This window comes from Ailuropoda melanoleuca, chromosome 2, assembly GCF_002007445.2.
Source record: "Ailuropoda melanoleuca isolate Jingjing chromosome 2, ASM200744v2, whole genome shotgun sequence".
NCBI lineage: Eukaryota > Metazoa > Chordata > Mammalia > Carnivora > Ursidae > Ailuropoda > Ailuropoda melanoleuca.
The window spans coordinates 80,336,200-80,354,637 of record NC_048219.1 but is presented as its reverse complement, the minus strand read 5'-3'; the positions used below and the strand labels follow the sequence as shown (position 1 = coordinate 80,354,637).

At 43.1% G+C, this 18,438-nt stretch overlaps 1 protein-coding gene and 1 long non-coding RNA gene across 5 annotated transcripts in view; one reads left to right on the top strand and one right to left on the bottom strand.

The window, feature by feature from the left end:
* The window catches only part of HIPK1 (homeodomain interacting protein kinase 1), a 45,626-nt gene extending 41,498 nt beyond the window's left edge, over positions 1-4,128 (bottom strand). The window contains exon 1 of the mRNA XM_011223666.3: positions 3,983-4,128. The gene's annotated coding sequence lies outside the window, so the exon portion shown is untranslated. The remainder of the gene's footprint in view (positions 1-3,982) is intronic.
* Positions 4,129-4,285: 157 nt separating this feature from the next.
* Positions 4,286-11,985, top strand: LOC105237183. Of its 4 annotated transcripts, XR_855748.3 has the most exons (5): positions 4,287-4,773; positions 5,060-5,176; positions 8,366-8,478; positions 8,962-9,368; positions 9,816-11,985. It is a non-coding gene; the product is annotated as an uncharacterized LOC105237183 (long non-coding RNA). The 4 variants fall into 4 exon arrangements; XR_004623393.1 differs by having other exon boundaries at positions 4,286-4,876; positions 8,366-9,368; XR_004623391.1 differs by having other exon boundaries at positions 8,366-9,368; positions 9,816-11,984.
* The last annotated feature ends 6,453 nt before the right edge of the window (positions 11,986-18,438 follow it).

Here is an 18,438-nt window from a genome sequence, read left to right as displayed (position 1 = left end):
CTGAAATCTCTAAATTTCCAGTAGCACTAAGTTTCTCTCGGTTCCTGAAGTAGGCCTTATTTCTCCCATCCTAGTTTCTTCACACATAACATTCCCATTCTGAACTTCATTTACCTCTCCTAGGCTTCTTTTTTTCTAACTTCTGTTTATCCTGTTGGTCTCCATTTAAACCTCACTTTTTTCAGTGTGATATAGGCTGTTGGTTTGGATCAAAATCTACTCTCTCCTTCACCCGAGGCACATGGCTATATTCACCAGCCCCTCTCACCATCAGACAGTGATATGTGGGTTAGCTTTTTGTGTTCCTTTCTCTTTCCACCAGCAGAATCCCATGGAGACCCGGCTTCCACCATGAAACAATGCTCAGGGGATGACAGAGCAGTAAAATGAAAAGAACTATCTCTGAATGATACTGTAAGAGCAGAGCCACCTACGCACCAAGGACACTCACTTAACCTGGAACATTTACTTCAGGCTGTTACATGAAAGAAAAACTATTTTCCTAGATTATGTATATTTTAGTCAGCCTTATGCTGACAAATACACTCAGGAAAGCCTTGCGGGAATCTGTCGTACTAGCTTAGGTTTCCTGGTAAAGGCTCCCACAGCACCCTCTACCACTTCTTCATACTTACCACACTTGTACTAACTTATGTCATTTACTCATTTAACAAACGTATACTGAGTACCTAGTCTGTCTGCCCGGCACTGTTCTAGAAACTAGGGATAACAGTGGTGTTCCACATGGACAAGATCCCTTGTCTCCTGGAATTTACTTTCTTCTGGGAAGACACACACCCCCCCCCCAAGAAAACTGTAGCTAGTGATAACGCTATGATGAAACAAAACACAATGATGTGACAGAGATACTCTAGATTTGGTGGTCGGAAGGCCTTGTAAGGTGGTGCACTTGAGCTAAGATCTAACTGACAAGGAGCCATTCCAGTGAAAGAGAACAGCTCAGTGCCAAGGCACACTCTTGGCCTATTTGAAGAAGAGACCAGTATAGATGGAATAGAATAGGAGAGTAAATAATAGGAGCAGGGCCCAAAGAGGCAGACAAGAGCCAGATCACACATTAACTCATGAGGCCACCCTAAATGTTATTCTAAGTATGACTATTTAAAAGTTGACTTCCCTTCTAAACTGCAAGTTCTGTGAGGGCAATTCTCAATATCAGTGTAGGTGTCTTTTTTTTTTTTTTTGGTATCACCAGCATCTATGGTATGTGTCTAATGTTTGTTAGAATGAATGACTAGAAAGAGATCATTACTTCTCCATATGTAAACATAAGGGGATCTCAGGTGTCATACTGACTGAATTAGAGAAATACTCAAGTGAAATAGAAATTATAGTCTCTTGCCTACAAGAGAATACCTAAATTAGTTTTCTAAATGTAGTGATACAGAAGGAAAAAATAAGCGTGAAACTCTAAGGACACCATTCAAATGGAAGTTCCCCACCCCTTTCCTGTAACACTTTACTTCATAAGGAACCAACAAGCCGATTGCCCGACCAGTATGCAAAGAGAGGGTGTGGAATACGTGGTGTTAGCTGATGAAAGAGTAACTCTACAATTCTATGTAATTTACAGCCATATAATCAATATTTTGTAATACTGTGGTAAACTATCCGATGGGTGCTTTCCTTCCAGGCAAGATATCTTTTCCTAAATTTCAATGACTCTGTTATTTATTTGGCACGGTGAATCTATAGCAACAGGAAAAAGAAAAGTAGGCATTTTTTGTGTTTGGTGAAAAGGTACGATCTTGGTATGTGCACCCAACAATTTACAAGGACTATAAAGTTTAGAATGAAGAAAGCCATATCTTGAGGAGTTTCAAGCATAAGGAAAATGTCAGATTAACCAAGCATACATTAATACGGAACATAAACATTGAGATGACCCTGTTTAGATCGGTCAGCAAAGGCCTAAGGAAAACAGGACTTAAAGCAACAACACTTTGGCAGATGGAAGGTGGAATAACTTCTTTCAGATGAATGAGAGAACTTTTGCCAGTAGGCCAGGGAATGTGGAAAAATGAAAACCTGTTTCAAGTAAGGAGATGTACTTGACTGAAGCAGAAGACACTGGCAAAAAAACACAGGGATTCTTACCGCTGAAACGGACCTTATGAGACTCTTTCCAAAACCCCCTAATTTCAAGATGAGAAAAAGGAGACCCAAGAAACGTACACACGTTTTACATAGGGCTAATGAGTAGCAATGCTGGCAAAGAATTCAGGTCTTCTGATCCTTTTTTGTTAAGCACTCTGGGAAAGCATTGTACCAGGTGCCTAAAAGAATCCAGAAGAAATATAGAGAAGTTTCCCCATCTTCGAACAGTTTAGAATGTTGCTTAGGTGATGTAAAATACACACACACACACACACACACACACACACACGAAAAAGAAAGAAAAGAAAGAGAAAAATATAAAAACAGGATGTAAGTTTTTTTACAGGGCCAAATTATGCTCTACAAAAATACGTAAGTCATTTAGGGAGCTGGGAAATTAGAAACAAAAAAGGAACCAAAAAGCAAATCAGTGATTGGTGAAATGGTACTTGAAGGAAAAATGATTTTGATGGCTTGTGTCCAGAATGGCACAAAACGTAAGGGAAGAAACTGGGGAGAAGTTAAAAACTGTAACTTGAAAAAAAAGCTTTAAAAAATATGGATTGCTTTATACAGTCGTGAAAATGAAAATAAAGGGCAGATCAGGAAGTTCATGTTTGCAAAATTACTTCAAATTACAAAAGGACCAGTTACAATATGTAACTAACAACAAGTTGTGCAAGTTCCAAGTGTAAGAAGTTTACAAGGCAGGTTTGGCTCACTGATTTCTCCCAACACAACCACTGACTGAGCTGTGCTTAAGAAAACAAAACCACAGAATGAAGAAATTCTATTTTCCAGAGAATTGTGACTTTTGAGATTACCTTTTTTTCTTTTGGGAGGGAGTTCTGGTTTGGTTTTAAATCTCAAGTTACCAATCAACTTACTCTACAATCCATAAAACTACAATATCCAAAAATAGTATAAACTATTTATGAATATCACCAGCAAAAGTCCTACTTACCAACTTGAGCCAGTATACATATTTACAAGATCTCACTCACCATTTTACTCAACAAATGCTTTATTGGCTTGGCTGCCTCCAGTTCCAACCACAAGTTACTTTATTAAAATATCCTCCCAGCGAGGAACAGTATCTTAAAGTCAATGATATACCTCATCATACCAGTACTGTAACACAGAACTCTGAGGTAATTACATGTAAAGATCCAAAATCACCAGCTGAATAACAACTATTAGGTAATAGGGCTTGTTAGGTTTTTAAACGTTTTACAGAAAGCTTTAGACCTATATAAGTAAAGGCTTGTAATGATGTGAATTCCCTACAATCTTTAAAACACACACACTACAGACCAGGAATCAAAAATAGCTTTACACAAACAAGAGCAAAATTGTAGGTTTTGCTGAGGGCATCAGCCACTTAATTTAACCCCACTTCATCAAGAGCAGGAAGCCAGGCTGCTGTTTTCATCAGTTACTAGGGAACAAATAAAGGATAGACTGAGCAGAAGGGTCTACAGTTGAAATGAATATTTTGATGGCAATTACTGAAAATTCCCGAAGTGTCACTAAGAAAAAGCATCTAGGGCTGCCTCAAAACGAGTCTATCTACAACTAAGTGAGTGGTTTAAGTGGAGGAAAGACAGACTGGGGCTTAGGAGGATTGTTTTTTCCCCTTTCTCGAGCCCCTCCTCCCTTCCCCCACCTAAACAGGAAAGAAAACGCGCCCAGCATAAACACAAGGCCAATGCTCACGGTGTGTCACCACAACAAACTGGAGGTTAGACCAGCGCTCCTGGAGACCGAGCCCCAAGACTCGGTTGCTAAACACAAAAAGGGCCTCTTTCGCACAGACCTGTTAACAGTGAGGGCCTTACCCAAGAGTTTTTGGTTGTTTCCTCACCTTTTCTCTCTCTCTCTTATTTCTTTAAACGAAAGCTTTGGGAAAGTGGCGACAGACAGCAAAAGTTTCCCTCTGAGCCAGACCTCTAAATCCGCCTTGCACAGACACACATTAGGTGGGCTGGTCCCACGTAGTCTCCACCATCATTACAAATTACAAACCTAACGATTAAAGAACAGAAGCGGGGAGGATAGAGAAAGCTTCCACACCCACCCCACCACCGCCGTCCTTTCCAGACACCGCTTCCTGGTCGCAAAGAGCACAAATAACCCAAAACCATGGTGATAAGCAGAGCTGTGAAATACACACGCACAAGCCACACGCTGGGAACCTGCCACGACGGCCGGGGAAAAAACCGGCCGGGTGAGGAGGCGCAAGGCGGCCCCCTGTCATCTGAGGACAACAACACGCCCCGAAGAGAAGTGGCAGGAGGCAGGGGGAGTTGCCCCGAAAACAAGCCCGGAGCCTCCCCGCTTTCCCGGGAACGCAAGCTCCTCCAGGGCCGCCAACGGTCGGGCCGCAGGACTGGGCGCCGGGTCCCGGGTGGGGGCGCACCCAGCGAGGCGCCCCCCGCAGGCCGGGCGCCCCGGAGCCCGCGGCCCGCCCGGCCCCGCCGGGCCCCTGGCTCCGCAGCCGCCGTTGTCGCCAGACCCGACGAGCCGAGCGCCGAGCGGCCGCCCCCATCCGGCGGCCCCGCCCCGCGGGAAGCATTCAGCAGCCCCGCGCCATGACACCTACTGAGGCGGAAGTGTCGAAGAGCGGGCGGATTAGGACGACCACATAGCACAGATGTGAGTGGGAGTAGGGGGGCCTCCGTGGGGAGCCAGCGTGGATCGAGTGCGGGGGCCGGACTTCCCGCCCCCTCCGCGCGACAGACTCCGCGGTGATTTAAAGGTGCTTGGCGGCGGTAGGGGGTCCAGCTGTAAAATGTCATCCTAGCCAGTGTGACATCATCACAGTGTAGTGTGACACCCCCAGAGATTGGGCAGCGCGCGGGGAGGCAGCGCCTACCCGGGAAGCCCCCCTGCTGGTGGGGAATTACCTTAGTTTAGGCTTTAACGTTTCGTTGCCATCTAGAGACGTTCTAGCAGAGTGGCATCCGGGTACGGGATCTGGAAGCCTCCACGTACATGAAGAGCCACTTAGGAGACTCTCCCGCTGCCCGCCATAGGAAAACTGTGTTTGCATTAGGAGGTGAGAAGGAACACCTGTGCTCTGGACCCAGCCCCTCGAAACGTGCAGTGAGCGAATGCTACCATAATGTTCTTGCCTCTACCAGGAGATAGTAAGACTGGGTATTCAGGAAACGGAGTGCGTTGGGCACGGCATGCAGAAAAAAAGGACACTGTAAAAACTAGGTTATCCTAAAAGAAAGACTATTGCCATCTCCCAGAGTCAAGAGATTCTTTCCGTAGGACTTCAGATGTACCTCCCGCTGTGTAAAATGTTCTTATTCCTAAAGTGGGGACCATCTTTAATCTATTTTTTCTATCCCGCAAGTGCTGGAGGCAGCAACGATCTGAGTCCTACAAAGGTGACTGTCCAGCGTCATGGGTGTTTGCCTATGCTCTTTGAGGAGGGAGACAGATATGGCTAAGTCAAGATTTTGCTATTACACTGTATTTCTCAGATCTTAGTATACATTCTTGACCTCTTTGGATACTCATCTCCTCACAAAAAAAAAAAATGAAGATATGCTAATACTTATGTGAAGAAGCAGTAATACTACGTTAGTACCTTAGGGTTTCTTTTCTGGCTTAACAGCACTGGGAGCAGTTCTATTTTATTGGGAAAAGGGAAGTTTATTTCCCTAGAGGACCAAGGTTAGCAAGTGTTCAATCCCACAGGGCAGTTTTGTTTGCTTATTATCACAGGAACTGAGAACATAAAGTCCTACATTGGGCTGACCTGGGAAACATCAAAATATAGAGAGTGGGTGAGCATGCCCATTTGGGGAGGAGCCAGGAAAAATGCAGAACTTGAGCTCTGGAGTAGAACAGATCCTGCTCAAAAAGCAGGCTTCAAGCACACTAATTACTTTCCATGCCTGGGTTCAACCAAACTCCATGACATGCTTCTAGGCTCCTGTTATCTCAAGTTATGTCCCTTTGCTTTTTCAAACATATCTCAAAATCCAACTTGAGGGAGCCTTTCCTGATTGACTCCCATTTTATTCTAATTATTTAATTCTACATCATCATCTGTCTGTTTACTTCCTTGTACCTTTTTTGTACTTGTTGATCTATTTTCATGGTTCTTAGGTCATTTCTTCAGTCTGCCTCACTACATGGAGACCTTCTCAAAATCTATTTCCCCCTCTCTAATATTCATTCATCTACCCACCAAACTACATGCCTCCTCTACTCCAGGCACTCTCCTAGATACTGGGTGAGATGCAAAATGAATAAGACCTGCTCTTTTCCCTCAGCTTACAGTCTAGTGAGGGGGAAAAAAAAAGCACAGCAACATATACAAGACTTGGATGACAGAGCCAGAGAAGACTTCAGAAAGGGAGATGTTTAACTAGGGCATGGTCAAAGAAGCGTCAAAGTTTAATGTAGCTGGGGTTCATTTGTCCATTCAGCAAATATCTACTGAGTATCTTCTGTGTGCCAGGCACTATGTTAGAAAGATTAAAGATACAAAAAAGAAAAAGCATGGCCCATGCTTTGAAAGAGCTGACGCTTCAGCAGGGAAGTAGCAAGATACGGAATTAGTAAGGTAGGTTGAATCAGATTTTAAAGGCAATGAAGAACTCTGGGAGGTTTAACCAAACAGGTAATATGAAGGAATCCGTGCTTTACAGAGAGAGCCAGTGGCAGTGAGGAGGACGGCTGACTGGTATGTGTAAAGACTAGAGAAAGAGAGCCTAATTAGAAAGCTATGATGAGGGTTTGGTCAAGCAGAGACCCTGGAGAGAAGGGGGCAGATAGGGGAACTATTTCCTCCTAGACAAAATCAGTGTGGCTGGAGAGGGAGATGGAGCTGTTGCCAGTTGGATGCGTTGAATCTCACCTAGGGTGTGATATTCCCCTGGGGCCTAGAGCCTAGACTCCGTGTTGCAGGCACGAAGTCACTGGCTTGGGAGCTGCAGTGCTTTAGGCCAACTCGGAGAAGCTGACCAAAAGGCTGTGTCACGAGAGAAGTTGAATCAAAACACTCGTCAAACTATCCCAACAAGTAGTAAATCCAAGGGGCTAGGAAGAAGAGAATTCAAATAGAAGCCAACAGTTGTAAAACTGGGAAAACCAAATGAGAGTACAGGACTGAAGGAAAGGATAGGAGACAGAACATGGCAAAAGCCTTTGAAACAAGAGGGAATTCTCAATGATTTTTTAAATCTGGATTTCAGAAAACTATTTATTTGGAAGTAATTCCAAGCATGCAGGAAAGTTGATAATAAAAAAAGCACCCATATATCCTTTATGTGGATTTGTTGATTACTGTTTTGCCCCTTTTGCTCTAACACTTGCAGTCTCAAATAGATAACACACGTACACACATATTTTTTTCTGCCCATTTGAAAGTAAATTGCATACCTCATGCCCCATTATCCCTTACTACTAGGAATACATGCATTCTTTTACATTCACAATGTATACAGTTATCAATTCCAGGAGACTTAATATTGATATGATACCTTAATCTACCATCCATATCCAAATTTCATCAATTAATCCAATAACGTCCTTCTTTTTCCCCTTCGAATAGAGGGTCCAGTTTAGGGTCATATATTGCATGTCTCTTTAGTCTCCTTTCATCTGCATCAGTTCCTTAGCTTTTCTTTGTCTTGGATATTTTTGAAGAGTACACCCCGCCCCCTTGGTTTGGACAAGGGAATGGTCCTCATTTCCAATTTGTTGTTTATGTTTGTCTCACATTTATTCATTATTAGATCCCTGTTATCCATTCCTGGCCAGAACACTCCATAAGTGATATTGTGTCCTCAGGATATCAAACCCAAAGTCAGATGATGTCTCTGTCCCTCATTGGGTGATAATAATTGTGGTCACCTTGTTGAGGTGTCTGATTCCCCCGCAGTATATTTACTATTATTTTCCTTGTAATAAGCAGTCTGTGGGGAGACATCTTAGACCCTCCAAATATCCTGCTCTTCATGAAACATGTTCCCTTAGATTTAGTGTCTGTTGATGGTTCTTACTTGTGCCAATCCTTCCTTATCTCTTACTAATTAATTAGTTATCTATTGATGATATAGACTCACGGATTGCTGTTTTTCAATAATTTATAATTCCTTACAGTCTTTAATTATTTGGGTGCTAAAATTTTCCAGACTCAGTCAATGGGTGCCTTTTCAAGCTCCTGTGTCTTCTTTAGTATGTCTGAATGTCAGATGTTCTGGACTCATCTTGATTCTTGCAGGTTTACCATTCTTTGGAGCATGGGATGCTTTGTATCTGGCCAGAAGAAAACAAAGGGAAGAGAAAAAAATGCAGATTATTTGTGTGGGAAGTTTTTATCGGCCAGGCCTGCAGGTAGCAAACACATAAATCTGTTCTGCACATATGACATTGGTGGGAACTCAGGAACATGGATACTGCTACAGTGATTAGAAGATGATATAATCTATCTGTGTGCCCAAGGGGAAGAGAGACATGACTTAGTAAAAATTAGGCCAGTCTCTACCACACTTGTTCAAAAGCCATTCCCCTATGTTACTTCTTTCATATAAACGGAATCCCAGTTTTGTTCAGATAGAAGGAAGATCCTTTGATTTCAAAGAAGGTAACTTCCTCTAACCAAATCAGGAGATAAATCACAGTGGTCCAAACCAATCCTGGTAATTCCATTTCTCATCACCAATGACCAGTCTAAGAGGGGGTATAGACTCAGTTCTGATCAATGAAATAGGAAAGGAAGTCTAATGGGAGGCTCCTAGGAAAATTTTTCTTTTTCTATAAAAAAGACAGGACCTTCACAGAAGAAACTCTTTTGTTCTTGCCTCTCTTTTTGCTGAGACAAAGGAATGAAGACACCAGGCTTGGAGCTGCCATAGCCATCCTGTGACCATAAATGTGACAGCAAAGAAAGATGAAGACAGTCAACATACTGAGGACAGCAAAGGAGACGGATAGAAAGAATGGGTCCTTGATGACAGAAGTAAGCTTCTGAATGAACCTGGGACTGCCCACTGCTTCTGGACTTTTTAAGTAAATAAATGTCTGTATGTTTCAAGAATACTGTTAGACAAGTTTTCTGTTTTTTGCTGCCAAAAATCATTCTTAAGTGACACAGGAGAGAAATAGAAGAGATTTTCTAGAAAAAGGAGCTAATTGGTGGTATCCAAATGCTCTGAGAAGTAAAGGAGAATAAGGATGGAAGAGTGGCCAGTGGATTTGCCATGAGAAGGTCCCTGTTGATCTTGGTAAGAGCAATTTCAGTGGCATGGTGGGGGCAGAAGCAATGTGATTCCTACAAAGGATTTTTCCTAGTATGAGTGGTGACTGACAAACTGGGAAGGATGGTTTGATCCAACTGGGTTATAGAATCTGCTCTGGTCAATTCCCATATTCAGTTCCTAATATCCAAGGAAGCTGCTTGAGTTCCTCCCATCCACTTTAGCTGCATCTCGAAAATCTTGAACTGAATCATTTTGACTGCTCTCTTTACCACTTCCCACAGGAATAAGCCAGGAAAAGTTGTCTTGGCCCCTGAACTGGTTTCATGGAAGGCAAATCCAGCATGTGGGATGGGGACTAAATAGGAACTTTTTAAAAACATTTTCTTCCAGGATTTATTGACTGTATAATAAGTACCAGGCATTCAGTTAGACAGAATAAAAAGATGACTGAAGCACATTCTTTGTTCTCAGGGGCTTCACGATCTAATTAAGGAAATAAATTAGGAACAATTCTAACAAGTCCAAGACTGGTCCTCAAAGTGGCATTACAAGTGCTCAGGAAGATAGCAGTTAACTGTCTGGAGATTGCTGCAGAAGCATCTGGAAGTATCACTATTGACTGAACAGGGACTTAAAGAAGACGGCGCTATTTCAGCCAGGCCATCAATGAGATATCATTTGTTTTTAGTAACTATTTACCTTCTTCATGCAAAATGTGAACAGAATAAATACGCCATTATATTACCATATATAATGGACACAAGCTCTTCAGTACAAGTACTCCTTGGGAAGGAGTTATCAGTCTGCACTAGGCCACCAGAGAGCCATGGGGTTAGAAACTAAAACCAGACAGAGGTGAGTGTGGTATACAGAGCAGAGAAGTAAAGCACCCACCTGTGTTAGGATAATCAGGTGAGTGAGTCCCTCTTGTGTTTGGTAAGAAGTCTTGGTCCCCTCATGGCTCCCACACTTCTCATCTTCCCTAGCATCTCCCCACTAAAGCGGGAATGGTTGCTGGGCTGAACAGTGGGATTGCAAATAGGAACTACTTCTCTATTCTCAGGTGTAAGTCTTGCTGGTCTTGATTTTTTTTTGTATCAAAATAAGACATTTTGGGGACTAGGTCCCAGCAGAAATGATGGCTTCGGGTGGAAGGGGAGTTTGGAAGAAGCCATGGCTGTGGGATTAAAGAGAAAGAGTCAAATACAACTAGTTAACATTATGAATGCACGAAATACCACTGAATTGTACACTTTAAAATGGTTAATTGTGTGTTGTGTGAATTTCACTTCAAAAAAAGGGGAGGGGAGAGAGTCTTGCAGGATTTAGAGATAATAGGCAAGAGACTTGATCCCTAATTTTCCTAATTTTCAAGAGTCAACCCAGAGCCTTCTGGGAGAAGAGCAATGCCTTAAATACTCTTACAACTGTGTTTATTCCTCCTCAGACCCTCCTTCCCCCTAATCATTTTGTTTCCTCCCTTATCTACACATGACCATCTCACTCACTCTCACTTTCTCCATATACCAGCTCTTTATTCAGCAAAACCATGGGATAGTGCTTTCCTCTCCCTTTCCCTGGGTCATCGTCATGTTTCATCACCGTGCCTCCACCATTCTGTAGCTTCTCACCTTCGACCAAATGTTACAGAAGATTTTAGTACCTGCCCTCCATATGTCTTTCCCTATTCTCAATTCTAAGCAAAGGCCAAAACCGAAACAAATGCTCTGGGAAGGGACACAGAGACCCACAAGGGAGAGGGCTGTGAATCAAGACAGGAACTCGAAATTTAATCATTGACTGTTATTTGTGCTAAGTCATTTTACACTTCCTGCAGACTCAGAAATCAAAAAGGCCCTAATGAAGTCTCCCTTGCCTAACACAATTCCTGATATGTGGTCAGTACCAATAACTATTTGGCTGAGTAAATTACTGAGTGTTTATTCATGGTGCTCTAAGTATCAGAATTCAGTTAACTATAGAGTAGAGTTTTGGAAATCTCAATAATCTTCACCTTTGGCTGTGAATTTAACTTAATGTTTTTATTATTACTTTTGGAAACTCACTTTTATACAATCTGTTAGCTGACAGCAAGGGGTTAGCAAGTGGCTCTCTCCTTTGGAGGTGGGTAGGAGGAGGGGCCCTATCGAAACCCTAGAGGGTAAATTCTCGGAGGTGAAATAGGCTTCTGCCTGACCAGTCTCAGTGCTCCCAGAATGTCCGGTACAGAAGTAAAACGTGAGCTTTGGAGTCTTGACATCATTAGGAATCCTGAGGCTTCTAGTAACTAGTAACTAGGCATGCTTATGAACCTCACCTTCCTCATACTTCTTATTTTTAAAAAAAGATTTTCTTTATTTATTTGAGGCGGGGAGTGGCAGAGGGGCAGAGGGAGAGGGACAAGCAGACTCCCTGCTAAGCGCAGAGCTTGATCCCAAAACCTGAGATCATGACCTGAGCCGAAATCTAGAAATCTAGAGCAGGACCCTTGACTGATTATGCCCCCTAGCACCCCACACTTCCTCATTCTTAAAATGGAAGTGATAATACCTTCTTCTTACCTCCCTTATTCCGTCTATCAGGAAAAGTCTCCAATGTTACTTCCAAAAAATATCCTGAATCCACTACTATTCAATCTCCAGTGATACAGACTTTCTTTCTTTCTTTTTTTTTTTTTAAAGATTTTATTTATTTATTTGACAGAGAGAGAGAGACAGCCAGCGAGAGAGGGAACACAAGCAGGGGGAGTGGGAGAGGAAGAAGCAGGCTCACAGCAGAGGAGCCTGATGTGGGGCACGATCCCAGGACTCTGGGATCACACCCTGAGCCAAAGGCAGACGCTTAACGACTGAGCCACCCAGGCACCCCAGGACTTTCTGATTTCACAGACAGTAAGAAGTGAGGTAGAGACTAATAATAAATATGGATTTTTCAGTCCTACCTTGATTAAAAGGGAGTGCGGGTTTTACTTATGTATATATTGACTAGGAGCCTTACCAAGAGAGGATGCACTCTCATGAACAAAGAATTACCTGTTCATTCTGGTGCTTCTCTGTAAGGATGTGGCATATTATAACTTGGTGAATTAAACAAAAAGTTTCAATTCCCACTGAATTTGATACTCTGTTCTCTACTGTATCTTATAGATCTCTCCTCATAGATGCAGATATTCAAAGATCAGGGCTAATGTTATTCCCAATACAATTTTATGGTTAAAACTTTATAATAATGTAAATAATTTAAAAATTTAGTGTTCTCTGATAAATAATTTTTTTTTTTCTGAAGAGCCCTAGTCTCTCGGAAAATATAACCTTTAACCCCAAGGCTTGTGTTGACTCCAAAGCAAGTCAAACATGTTTCTTTCTCTTAAGTACATAGTTGTAAATTATGTCTATTATAGGAAATAGGGTTAATTCATAAAATATTCTAGTTACTTTTAAAACTCATTATTTCCTTCTTTTCTTTTCTTATTCTGCCCCCAAATATCAGTATGTATATATTTGTGGATATACTTTTTTTCCCCCCACATGAAAGCTTTGGTGGAGGAAAAGGCATGTCTTTTATTTCTGTAGCTGCTTGTACTGAAGAGTTTTCTTTAATAGATTTATATCCGGACACAATGCTAGTCCCCTTTCTTCCAGAAACCCCAGGTTCAGCTCACCAGTATCTCTCACAGTTGCAAGACCCTTCCTAACTGGTATGCCTGCTTTCGTTCTTGCCCCGTTCTCCATCTGTTGCTTTCAAAATATATATCAAATCATATCGCACACCCCCCCACACGCACACTTTAAAGCACTCCAGTAGCTTCCTATTATACCTAGACTAAAGCCCAAACTGCTTACTTTAACCCTTAAGTCACTTCTGACCCCACTTTTGCCTCCCTCTCTGAGCTCATCTTCTCCCACTCTGACACACGGTCTTCTCAATGTTCCTTGGACCCAAAACTCATTCCCGTTACATGGTCTTTACAGTGATGCTGCCAGGTCTTCACCTGACTGGTTCCTTCTCGTCACTCGAATCTCATCTTAAGTGGTAATCCCCTGACACACCTTCCTTGACCTGTTTCTGAACTACTCCCTACACCCATAAGCCAGTTTTATTTTCTTCTTAGCATTTATCACTATCTGATCTTTATGTATACTGCGTCTCTCTTCCTTAGAGCGTAAATGCCACGTGGGCAGGACATTTTCTTGTTCACTATTTTGTATCCCCAATCTAGAACACATGCCTGGCTCATAGTAGGCATTCAGTAAATTTTGTTAAATGAGCAAATGAATGAATAAATTGTGGATACTAGTTTTCTCATAGGAGAGTTGCCAGATTTAGAGGTAATATATAAAAAGTGTCTGCCAAGGTAAGCTTTCAATAGCTGTTAACTCCTTGAGGGCTAAGAACTTGCTTTATTTCCTGTTTGAGAGAAACAGCATTTATTGAGGGAGGATTGCCTAAAGGATGAACAATCCATCCATTTCTCTAGATTCATTCAGTCATTCCACCAATGTTTATTATGAAGAACCCGCCATGTGTTCGAGACATTATGGATACAACACTGAATAAAAGAAACTGGGGGCGGGGGGGAAGTCCTGGAGTTTACATTCTAGTACAGTGAGGTACACACCAACCTCAGTAAGTAAGTGTTAGAGTATGTTAGAAGGTGTAAGGGCTCTATGGAGAAAAAGTAAGGACGGGTGAGAGGGAGTGGCCGGCCAGGTGGTTGCAATTTTAAATAAGATGACCAACAGAGTCTTGCTGAGCAAAACCTTGAAGGAGGTAAGGAAACCATGTGGGTATCTGAAAGGAAGGCCTCGTAAGGAGAGGGAACAAAGTGAGGTGAGTGCTTGGAGGTGGCGCTGCAAGGAGGTCAGCAGGCTTGGAGAGTGTTAAGTGAAGGGTGGGGAGTAATAGGAGAGAACGTGGCAGAGCACGTGGGCCAGGAAGACCACGGTGAGAACTTTGGGTTTTATTCCGAGTGAGCTGGAAAGACCTTGGAGGATTTGAACAGAGAAGCAACACAGTATGATTTATATCAGGCCTGCTGTGGATACCAGACTGTGTCTGCAGGGGAGGGGGCAATGCTGGAAGCAGGGAGAACATTTAAAAGGCTCTTGCAATAACTCAGACATGACACGAAGGCTGCTCGGACAAAGGTGGTAGAGGTGAAGATGGAGAAAAGAAATAAGATTCGGGATACGTTTCAAGGTAGAGTCAACAGGATTTACTGACAGATGGGAGTGGGGTAGGGGGAGGGAAAGCCAAAGGAAAGGGAAAATTGGAAACCAAGCCCACTAAAGAAACATAATAGGATTGCTTAGCAGAATGGAAGGCCATTTTGTGTATGAGGTCATGAATTTAAAATGAGACCAGTCAGCCTGGTTAGGGGTTTCTCCAACAGCATCTAGCTGCTCCAGTGCAAGCAAAGAGCAGATAGATAGTAGAATTTATTCAGAATTGGGGTTTTCAAGACGAGTGTGTCTGAGAGAGAGCGAGCAAGGGAGTTGTATTATATCGATGGATCATGGGATGCAGTGGGGTCAAGGTGGGAAGTGAAGCTCAGAGAGGACTTACATCGGCAATGGTGGTACTTGAGTAAATAAGCTGGGAGATTTAAAATTGAGATTTCAGCTGTAGTAAAATTTCTGGTAATGACGGAGTGGTGGGAAAGACAGAACTAAGGTCTTTGGAAGTGAGGAGGTCAAAGAACCTGAGAGGCTGGAATGTTGAAGTCATCTAGAGGGAAGACGGGATTTTGGCGTGAACACATTTGGGGAGAGTGGCGTGCTCAGAGAGCACGGAAGCTCCTTGCCCTTTCCCCATACCTTGCCCTAAGCATTTCTTCCATCTGAGTTATATCCTTTTATAACAAACCAGTGATCTAGTAGGCAAAATGTTTTTCTGAGTTCTGTGAGCTGCTCTAGCAAATGAATCAAACCCAAGGAGGAGTTGAGGGGAGCTCCAATCTATGGCCAGTGGTCAGAAGCACAGGTGGCAACCTGGACTTGTGACTGGTGTCTGAGGGGAAGAGAGCAGTCTCGTAGGATTGAGCCCTTCACCTGTGGGAGTGGAGGCTATCTCCAGGTAGAGAGGGTCAGAATCAAGTTGAATTATAGGACACCCAACTGGTATCAGAGAATTGTTGGTTGGTGGGGATTCCCCACCTCCCCTCCCCAGTTTAGGAATTGGGTGCTCAGAACATTTTAGCAGGTTTTCTCCAAACCTTATATCCCTGACTCCCTCTGTACGGGAGTCTAGTCCCACCTGGATGCTTTGTTTCTATGGAGCCCGGTTAGTAGGGTGAGTGAGCTGGACCCAATGGTCTTGGTTCCACAAAAACACACTTTACAGTGAACACATTAAGAGTGGGATTATAGCACAGAGGACAAACTTCTCATCCTCCATTCCCCCAAATTATTGAAAATTGATGGGAAGACTCAGGATCGGTAAAATAGCCATAATATAATTGTGTTTTTTAATATGTGAGTATTATAACGGAAAAACTCACCCAAGGCTTGCCAGAAGTTTTGTGTGATTGAAAGATGATTCAATGAGCCATCTGTCCAGGAAAGGAACCAAGCCCGAGATTCTTTTTTTTTTTTTATGCTTTTTTTTTTTAAAGATTTTATTTATTTATTTGACAGAGATCGAGACAGCCAGCGAGAGAGGGAACACAAGCAGGGGGAGTGGGAGAGGAAGAAGCAGGCTCATGGCGGAGGAGCCTGACGTGGGGCTCGATCCCAGAACGCCGGGATCACGCCCTGAGCCGAAGGCAGACGCTTAACCGCTGTGCCACCCAGGCGCCTCCAAGCCCGAGATTCTGGGAGCATTGTGTGATCTGGTGGGTTAAGGATGTGTTCAAAGAAGAGGTCATTACCTAGGAATGAGATAGTCAAGGTGGATGGGTACAGCTAAATGAAAGCACTGTGGTCAAAATAAAGACAAGCCTAACCATTCTGAGAGTCCCCACAGGAGTTGTAGATTTAGAAGATTACAACGGCAAGCAGAATTCTTCTGTATTGATGTGGTGGGGTGTTCTGTGGAGGAGGAAATGGGAAGCACCATGAACCCAAGACAAAACAGCTTATTGTGGTAGTGATTAGGGAGGGTGAAGGGTGGGAGGCGGATAACAAATTGTCAGCTACTTGGTAGTGGTAGCATCAACAATACGTAAACGTAGCCTCCCAGGTGGGATTTCTCTTGCTTAAGAACCACTCCAAGAAGGCAGAGGGAAGGTCTCCCTGGGAGTGGCCTCGACATGGAGAACCCAAGTCCAAATCTCTTTTCTTTTTTCTTTTCTTTTCTTTTTTTTTCTTGAAATCTCTTATTTCCTACCACAAAGGGCAGTCTGGGTCAGGACGAGAGATGGCCCCTCAAAGCCAGCCAGGAAGATTTTTTTTCTCTAAAGGGATTTAAGCCACTGTCCGTCTCCTTGTGGAAAGGTACATGTTTTCCCACGGATCATGAAACAACTAATTGATCTCTAGGGAACTTCCTTTCTCCTGGTATCCTCAAGCCTAATTGTAAGATCTCCTTAGATTTATGCAGTCATCCTTAGATTACACCACCTTACGCCAGTTAGAATGGCAAAAATTGACAAGGCAAGAAACAACAAATGTTGGAGAGGATGTGGAGGAAGGGGAGCCCTCTTACACTGTTGGTGGGAATGCAAGTTGGTACAGCCACTTTGGAAAACAGTGTGGAGGTCCCTCAAAAAGTTAAAAATAGAGCTACCCTATGACCCAGCAATTGCACTACTGGGTATTTACCCCAAAGATACAGACGTAGTGAAGAGAAGGGCCATATGCACCCCAATGTTCATAGCAGCAATGTCCACAATAGCCAAACTGTGGAAGGAGCTGAGATGCCCTTCAACAGACGAATGGATAAAGATGTGGTCCATATATACAATGGAATATTACTCAGCCATCAATAAAAATGATTACCCAACATTTGCAGCAACATGGATGGGACTGGAGGAGATTATGCTAAGTGAAATAAGTCAAGCAGAGAAAGAATTATCATATGGTTTCACTCATTTATGGAACATAAGAAATAGCAGGGAGATCAGTAGGAGAAGTAAGGGAAGAATGAAGGGGGTGGTGAACAGAAGGGGGAATGAAGCATGAGAGACTATGGACTCTGGGAAACAAACTGAGGGCTTCAGAGGGGAGAGAGGTGGGGGATTGGGATAGGCTGGTGATGGGTAGTAAGGAGGGCACATACTGCATGGAGCACTGGGTGTTATACGCAAATAGTGAATGATGGAACACTACATCAAAAACTAAGGACCTACTGTACGGTGACTAACATCATCATCATCGTCGTCATCATCATAAAATAAAATAAGGGGCGCCTAGGTGGCTAAGTTGGTTAAGCATCTGACTCTTGGTTTTGGCTCAAGTCATAATCGGGTCGTGGGATCAAGCTCCGTGTCAGGTTTCACATTTGCCGGGGTCTGCCTGGGATTCTCTCTCCCTCCCACTCTGCCTCTTCCTTCACACACACACACACACACACACACACACACACACACACGCTCTCTCTCTCAAGTAAATAAATAAAATCTTAAAAAATAAACTGGCTACTTATATGCAGTGCAGCACTTTTATGTGAGACTATTGAGATATCAAATAGGGTAACTGCCAGTCTCTATTATAAGCCAGACAAATTTACTTTGGAAAATTTTCCCATTATTAAAACACAAACCCAAACACGTCATCAACAACTAAATTCCTCAAAGCCATTTGCTTCCATTCCCCCATCTGAATTCACATAGATCTCATTTCAAGGAATGCGTGTGACACAGCACAGGCCAAGTGTAGACACATTCCCTTGTCACTAGAAGATAACGCCAATCTGGGGGCCCTTGTAGGAAGACTACCTTATCTCTCCCAGCCACCTTTGGACAGCAGAGAAGTGAGACAGCTAGAGGCTCCTGGAGGAGCTCAGGCTAAGCCGTTGCCCACACAGCCCTAGTAAATATTTATTAACACACAAGATGATTTGCCATATGTTCACATGTTCCAGTCTAACAACATCATTTGAGCTTGATGAATCTTCAAGGTATTCTAATCCTATCCTCTTCTGCAGAAAGGATGGT